Source organism: Bos grunniens, chromosome 28 (assembly GCF_055505025.1).
Source record: "Bos grunniens cultivar Pamir isolate PY7600 chromosome 28, Bosgru_T2T1.0, whole genome shotgun sequence".
Taxonomy (NCBI): domain Eukaryota; kingdom Metazoa; phylum Chordata; class Mammalia; order Artiodactyla; family Bovidae; genus Bos; species Bos grunniens.
In genome coordinates this window covers 34,985,748-34,994,380 of record NC_141192.1, presented here as the reverse complement: position 1 = coordinate 34,994,380, position 8,633 = coordinate 34,985,748, and the positions used below count along the sequence as shown (strand labels likewise).

Sequence of the window (8,633 nt, the reverse complement as noted above, 5' to 3'; positions counted from 1 at the left end):
GGTTCCTCAGGTGTAATTAGGACAGGAGCTTGTGTGGGGATCCCTGGGCACCTTCAGTTCTGTTTGTCTTGGGAGTCCGACCACTGAAACCTATGCCTCTGGGGGCAGTCTCTCTTACAGTGTGGTCCTTTGCAGACCGGACATGGAGCTGGGGGCAGCTTGGATGTCTGAGGGTAATCTCACTTGATGTGCCCCTCCTTTCCACAGTAATAGCAAGCCCATCCCTTTTCACCTGGGTCCCTCTGGGCATTTTTCTCAGGCTGTTTAAGAACGGTTCTCATAGCCATTGTGAAGGCTTCCGCCTGTTCCTTTGTCTTTTTCTGCCTTTCTTTCCTTTCCTCATATTCCCTACCATAATAAACTGTCTGAGCCAGTTGTAACAGATTATCTAAAGACTGATTTGGTCCATATGCCCATTTTAATAGCTTGCAGCAGATATCTGGAGCTGACTGAGTGAGAAATCTATCTTTTAAGATCACTTTTCCCTCTTCACTTTCCAGATCAATTTCAGTGAATCTGCGAAGGGCTTCTCTGTCTATCTAGGAATTTACCAGGAGCTTCCTTCTCCTCCTGTTCTATGTTTGCCAATTTGCCATAGTTTAAAGGCTTAGCATGCGCCTGCCTGAGTCCTTTAAGAATACACCTGACAAAATGACTCTGATCTCATCTTCCTTTAGCTGTGTTGTAGTCCCAGTCTGGTTCTGTACTTGGGACCGCCTGATTCCCATTGGGGAGGGCAGTTATCTCGTCCTCCCTCTTCCCTACTGATTAATTACCAAACCATTCATCTCCATAAGCAATTGCTTTCCCCAAAACTCAACTTTTTGAGTCAGCATTTGTCCCAAGATATACATCACATCCTTCCAAGTAAGGTCATAAAGCAGAGTAACACCTTTAAAAGCTCTAATATATTTTTCTGGGTCCTCTAAATAGTCTCCCAGATCTTCCTTGATTTTTTGTATTTCTTGATAAGAAAAAGGCTTATTAACTCTCATAGACTGATTATTTCTCCCGGTGGGTGCTTCATGAAGAGGCAACAGCTTGTGTGGCTGTTTCTCAGTTTTTCTGGCTGCTCTGTGCATATGATCCCAGGGATAGATTGGAGAAACCTGCTTTCCTTTTTCTCTTTGTCTCCTATCCTCCTTCTCATCTAGCAAAGTAGGAGGACAGGAGGGAGCTGAAGGAGTCACACCCAAATCTATACCCTTAGGACATAAGTCTGGCATATTTCTCAGAAAGAAAAAGGGCAACACATATGCTACTTCTACGCATTTTCCTTATTTTCTACAGAACCGGTGTAATTGTATAACAGTATTATACTTAAGAGACCCTCCAAATAGCCACTGTTTGCCATCCTCCAGTGGGTACCACGGCCATGCAGTATCACATAGGAAGACCAGGTGTGTCTTCTTTAAGCCCTGGGGATCAAATCTATGCGTTTTTCAGGATACAGTTCAAAGGAATGAGGCTGGAATTGTTAGCTCCCATCTGTAAGAGAGAAAAAAACGGACCAGCACCCTCTTTCTACTAGAGGCGTCCCTCCCTATTCTAGATGGGGGTGTAGACAGACTTTACACCAAAGCTTTTCTTTTCTGGTTGGACTTAGTCTGTCCCTACCAATGCAGGTGACCCACTCATCCCTCCAGGTTCTATCACCGAGATGGGGTGGAGATGCACCAGGGGTAGGCCTGATGGCATCCCTGACTGACGTCCAGCTCCTCACCATTAAAATCTTGCTTGCCTCTGATGCCACCTGGGTTGCAATCAGAGTAACTTTCCAGAATGCCTCCAAGGCTAAACCGATGGGGGAAACATTAATCACCTGAGTGCCTGTGCACAACCCTGAGTATATTCCTGACCACAATAAGACCAATACGAACATAAAACTGAGATGTTCCTTCCAAGCATCACCACACCAGTATAAGAGTCTCCTCTGGTCCACTAAAAGCCAGCGTTACCAAAGGAAAAAAAAAATCCCTTGTAGTTCCAATCTGAGTAACCTTTAACCTCAGAGATGCTCTTGGAGCTAGAGCTCCATCTAGCTTCCAAACTTACCATGCCTAGCGAGGCTAGGCGCCTCCTGACTACCAATCCAAGCTTAGGATCTAGGTAATAGTACACAGTAACAGCATAGATCACAAGTCCCTTGAAAGTGTATGATCTGATAGATTAGGTTAGTACTTCTTATTTCCAAGGAATTACAAAGTGGTCAAAGAGACTGAAAAGTTTGACTGAGAAAGGAGAGTTTGGTCCACATGCTTTGCCCATTTCTGGTTGGTCCCCAAAGGAGACACTGGGTACCTTTTGGCATTGGCAAGTCGGTATAAACCCCCGACAGGTTTCGGCCATAAGCCATATGAGGTCACCGCGGAACCGCAGAGCAGGGTTCCTCACTTGCTTCATGCAGGGCATTTCATTCATTCACGCTCAGCACAATGTAGAGTTAGTAAAGTACAACAGAAAACATGTTCGCTAGGAGAACAAAGAACTAGAGCTCCAAGCATCCTTACCTTGTCCTGAAGAATCCTGGATGAGCCCCCAGGATGAAAAGTTTTTGCAGAACCACAAAAAGACGCCAGGATTCTTGGCCTCCGGAGGAGAAGAATTCAATCCGGGGCCAGAGACGAGGCTTAATCACTCAGAGCTTTTATGTAATAAAGTTTTATTAAAGTATAAAGGAGATAGAGAAAGCTTCTGACATAGGCATCAGAAGGGGGCAGAAAGAGTACCCCCTTTCCAGTGTTAGCAATGGAGTTATATACTCTCTAATTAGTTATTACAGTGAATCAGAAGAGTGTCTGGAGGTTGTAAAGACCTCACTAGACCTACTCCCATAATTTACATTTTAAGATAACAGGATTAGCCAGAAGATTTTTTCCAGAGACTGTCCTCAAGCAGGATACATTATTGTTATGTAATCCTAAAGAATGTAGAAGGGAAAAAAAAAAATTTGTTCTTCCTTCCTCCTTGAGAACTCCAGACCCCTCTCTCCTTGGGGTCCCCTAGCCTTCTTATCAACCTGCCTAGGAAATGACTCTCTCATAATCAAAGACAGTAGTTATAAGATTGCCCACTTACACCTCAATTTATGCTGCAGTGTCATTCCTGGAATATATTTGACTTGGTAGACGATTAGCAAATAATGCCCAGTAAGATGAAAGTTCATGAGAAAAGACAGTGTCACAGGATGAGTGACTAGAGGGGTTTAGAGAAGAGCCACTTTCACAAAACATTCATAATACATAACTGAGGGTGTACCTAGGTACCCACATCCCTTATTGGGAGAAATGACTAATATCAGTATATTGTAACCAGTACTTCCTATATGTATACTTACAAGCTAGGTTTCATTAGGGAAGACTTCATGGGCTAGTGAAACTGAGAAGTGTTAGTTGCTCAGTTGTGTCTGACTCTTTACAATCCCATATACAGTAGCTCGCCAGACTCCTTTGTCCATGGGATTCTCCAGGCAAGAATACTGGAGTAGGTAGCCATTCCCTTCTCCAGGAGATCTTCACAACCCAGGGTTCGAACCCAGATCTCCTTTGTAGGTGGATTCTTTGCTGTCCAAGCCACCAGCAAAGCCCTCTCATAGGCTAGTAAAGATACTTAAATAACTGGATTTTAACTGGTCATTCATAATACTAAGGGCAAGGATCTGTCTCTGTCAGACTTACGTTTCTGTGTGCCACCCAGGGATGTGGAGAATAGTTAATAAAAACACCACAAGTAAAAGACAGCATAAATTTGAAACAGTATTGAAAAATAGGAGGAACAGTTGACATTTTTTTTTTGTTCCATCAGTATTTTACTTAAGAATGAACTATATATGTGGAATCTAGAAAAAATGATACAGATGAACATATTTGTCAGATAGGTAGGACACAGACTTACAGAACAGACATGTGACACAAGAACAGGAGGGTGTGATGAATTGGGAGATTAGGATTGACATAAATACACTACTATGTGTAAAATAGATAGCTAGTGGGAACTTGCTGTATAGCACAGGGAGCTCAGCTCAGTGCTCTGTGATGACCTAGAGGGCTGAGATGGAAGGGGAGGCAGGGAGGTCTGAGAGGGAGGGGGATATATATATGTACATATATATACACACACACACATACATACATACAGCTGATTTGGGCTTCCCTCGTGGCTCAGACAATAAAGAATCTGCATGAAATGAAGGAGACCTGGGATCAGTCCCTGGGTTGGGAAGATCCTCTGGAGAAGGGAAAGGCTACCCACTCTAGTATTGTCGCCTGGAGAATTCCATGGACAGAGGAGCCTGATGGGCTACAGTCCATGGGGTAGCAAAGAGTTGGACACAACTGAGTGAATAACACTTTCACTTTCATAGCTGATACACTTTATTGTACAGCATAAATACACCAATGTAAAGAAATTATACTCAGAAAAAAACAAAAAAAAAAGAAGAATGAACTGCATTTCACCAACTTGATATTTAGTGCTCCTTCAGGGGCTGTTAAAAATACTAACGACAGAAGGGACTCCTGGCGTCCTCGTTGTGGCAGTGATTTTTTCGTGCCCTTTGGGTTCTTTCCAACTCCAGACCACTGTGTCGGGATTGAGGTGACCACATCAAGAAGGTCTGAGAGGAGAGCCTGTTTCCGCTGCACGGAGGTAGATCTGAGACTTGGTAACACCGCCCAGGGTGACCCGTGTTAGGCCTGGGAGAGGCCTTGCAGTACTTGAGTCCTCAGGCCGCTTCCAGCCCTCCTCCGGCCAAAGTCCGATGGCAGCAGCAGCGCTGAGGGACCTGCCTTAGGGTGGTGTGACCTTTGAGAACATTGCCCTGTCCTTCACCTGGAAGGAATGGAAGATTCTTGACGTGGCTCAGAGATGCCTGTACCATGATGTGATGCTGGAGAACTTATATCCTCACTGGGTTTCTTCAGTGGAGAGGAGAAATTGAGGCTTCCTCTGAACGAAGTGTTTCTGTGGCAGTGTCACAGTCCAGGACTTCCAAGAAGCCTTCATCTTCTCAGAAGACTCACCCCTGTGAAGTTTGTGGTCTGTCAAGTTTGTGGCTTTACATTGTCTCTCAAGCCTGAGCAGCAGGGTACACAACACAGCAAGAAACAACTGAAGTGTAGGGAATGTGCAAAAGTATTTTATTTCAGTGCAGACCCTCAACAGCACCAGGAGCAGCACATGCAAGAGAAACCATTCATAATCAGTGTGGACAGGCCTTCATTTATGCATAGCTCCAATTTCCATGTGTCAGAGAAACCTTTAACAAGCAAGGAAGTTGGGGATGACTTCTGAGCCACCTCAGAGTATCTGAAGCAACAGGTCAGTCACACTGGGGAGAAGCCAAATACAGTTACCTACTGCATGGAAACTTTACAAAGCAAAAAAAAGTCATTGTACCAGGGGAGAATGCAATAAAGTCTTCAGCCCCAAACACACACTTGTTCAGGACCAGAGTGCCTACACTGAAAGGGAGTTTTGTGTGCAGTAAATGTGGGGGGAAATTCAAGTATAGATCCTCATTTGTTGCGCACCAGAAAGTCTACACTGGTGACAGGCTTTATGAGTGTGGTGACTGTGCAAATCTTTTAGAGGAAGTTCAGCCCTCATTCAACATCAAAAAATTCATACTAGGGCAAGGCAGTACAAGTGCAGCAAATGTGGGAAATCCTTTAGCCAAGAATTTGCTCTCATTTATCCTCAGAGGAGTAACACTGGAGAAAATTGCCATGGTGCTATCATTGTGCACAATCTTCTGGCCATAGCTCCATATTTATTCAGCAACAGACAGTTCACACTGGAAAAATGAGTTATGAATGCCCTGAATGTAGAATTCTTTAAATGAAAATCTGATGTAATTGAATACTGGAGGGTTCATACAGGAGAAAAGCCTTATGAGTGCAGTGAATGTGGGAATTTTTTTACTTCTAGCTTTGCCCTCCATTGTTATCAGAGAGTTCACACTGGAGAGAAGACTCATAAATGTCGGGGATGTGGGAAGTCTTTACCTCTAGCTCTGGCTTGCATTATCAACAGAGAATTTACGCTGGAGAAAGGCCATATGAGTGTACTGATTGTGGGAAGTCTTTTACCCAAATAAATCACCTCACTATACACCGAAGAATTCACACAGGAGAAAGGCCTTATGAGTGCAGTGAATGTGGGAAATCCTTTAGCCATAAATCTTTCCTATCTCAACATCAGAGAGTTCGCACTGGAGAAAGGGCTTTTGAATGTAGTGAATGTGGGAAATCTTTTACCTCTGGTTCTGCCCTCTGTTATCTTCAAAGAGTTCATACAAGAGAAAAATCTTATGAGTGCAGTGACTGTGGGAAATCCTTTACCAATGGACCAATACTCCTTTGACACTGTAGAGTTCACACAGGAGAAAGGCCTTATGAGTGCAGCAAATGTTTTACCTCTAACTCTGCCCTCCATTGTCATCAGAGCGTTCACAGAGTAGAAAGGACTTTTGACTGAAGTGAATGTGGGAAATCTTTTAGGGATAGTTCCCAACTGAATAACACCAGAGAGTTCACACTGGAGAAAAGCATTATGAATGTACTGATTGTGGGAGATCCTTTAGCCAGATTTTCATACCTCTTTAAACACCAGAGAGTTCACACTGGAGAAAGGCCTTATGAGTGCAGTGAATGTGAGAACTCTTTTACTTTTGTCTATGCCCTTGGCTATTATCAGAGGGTCCACAATGGAGAATGAACTTATAAGTGCAGTGACTGTGAGAAGTCTTTTACCAATAGCTCAATATTCATTTGACATTGGAGAGTTGATACAGGAGAAAGGCCTCGTGAATGTAGTGACTGTGGGAAATCCTTTACCCAAAGAATTCACCTCATTATTCATCAGAGAGTTCACACAGGAGGAAGGCCTTATGAATGCAGTGAATGTGGGAAGTCTTTTACCTCTCGTTCCACCCTTCATTATCATCAGAGAGTTCACACAGGAGAAAAGCCATATGACTGACTCAAATGTGGGAAGTCTTTAACCAAAAATCTAACCTCTCTCAGCACCAGAGAATTCACACTGGCAAAAGGCCTTAGATGTATAAGGAATGTATAGTTTCCTTGTTCAGTGTAATGCCACTGGACCAAACTTTGAGACATTAATTGTCTCATAAATCCAAACACTAAGAGTAAAGAGATTCTTCATAATTACATGAAATAAGTGTAACTGTGTTTCACACTAATCTGCTCTTGATAGATTAACATCACTTCCAGTTTCTGTCACCATATCCATTTCTTCTCTAACCTGGCAGGTCTCCAAAGTATGCATTAGTCACTACCCTAGAAAGCTCAGGGAGGTACACTCTGTTCTCTCATTTGTTGGAGGAAATTAGGATTAGCCTGAATCCTTGGGATGTCTTCCTTCCCTTTCAGAACAGCTTGTGCATGGACCTGATGCAGTATTGGCCCAGAGAATGTCAGGAGTTCATCTGGCAGCATGCAGAGAAGGACCACCATTTCCAGGGACATGTTGGTATGAAGATACTTGTGATGACTTTTTCTTGTCTCCGAGTCACCAATTAAGAATTTACAGTGATTGCTGGCATATCTGCCTGACCATTGCTTTGGTGTGTACCATAACCAAGACTTTACTGTTTAAGACCTCCTTAATCTTGGACATTCCATTTACGATGTAGTGTGTTTTATAAACAGAATTGGGCTCTATAAGCATGAAGAGGTGTACAAATTTCATGTGGGTATCAAACTTTCTGTGCCTCATAGGAATCAATACAGAGGCAGAAATTAACTTACTAGTTTTTGCCAAATTTGCATTTCTGCCCATTGCCTTCTGTGAAAGACTGCAGAGCTTTCTTGTCCTCACTTCAGGCCTGGATGTTATGATGAGTTTCAGGAGACTTAGATCACCCTGAGGAGGGGTCAGGTGTGACAACATAACTGCTTCTGAGAGCAGCATAAATATTTTCTCTTGTTCACAGGGGATGTCAGCAGTGCTGAGGGGAAAATTTCCCCCAGGTCCTACCAAGAGCAAGGCAGGTAAAAAAGAATAAAGATATAAAAAAGGAGAATCCAGTCCACAAATGTATCTGTGACCCAGGTCACATTCCTGTTGGCTCAGGTGGAAGGTCCTTCAATGCTCACTCTTTTTACTATCTTTGAGGTAAAACCGATCTACAAAGGGCCTGAGAAAGTGGAATGAATGTAGGATTACCAAACTTACTTTACAGAAAGTTGGACATAGAGTTTTTGTTGTTGTTGTTGTTGTTTTGTTTTTTTTTTTAATCATGAATCATTTCAAAAGCTATCTGATAAGTTCTGAAACATGTATGGAAGTAAAAGCATGATCACAGTGATGGTAATGACTATGTTAGTGAAGTGAACGTGAAGTCGCTCAGTCGTGTCCGACTTTTTGCTACCCCATGGACTGTAGCCTATAAGGATCCTCCATCCATGGGGTTTTCCAGGCAAAAGTGCTGGAGTGGATTGCCATTTCCTTCTCCAGGGGATCTTCCCAACCCAGGAATCGAACCTGGGTCTCCCGCATTGCAGGCAGATGCTTTACCGTCTGAGCCACCAGGGAAGATTCCAATGACTATGTTACTGTATATTAATTTCATGACCTTTTATACTCTCTCTTCTTGTCCTCCACAGCCC

The 8,633-nt window shown here is 43.3% G+C and overlaps 1 pseudogene; it reads left to right on the top strand.

Annotated features, from left to right (window-relative positions):
* Positions 1-2,056: 2,056 nt before the first annotated feature.
* On the top strand, positions 2,057-7,107 carry LOC147343126 (uncharacterized; annotated as a pseudogene).
* Positions 7,108-8,633: the final 1,526 nt, after the last annotated feature.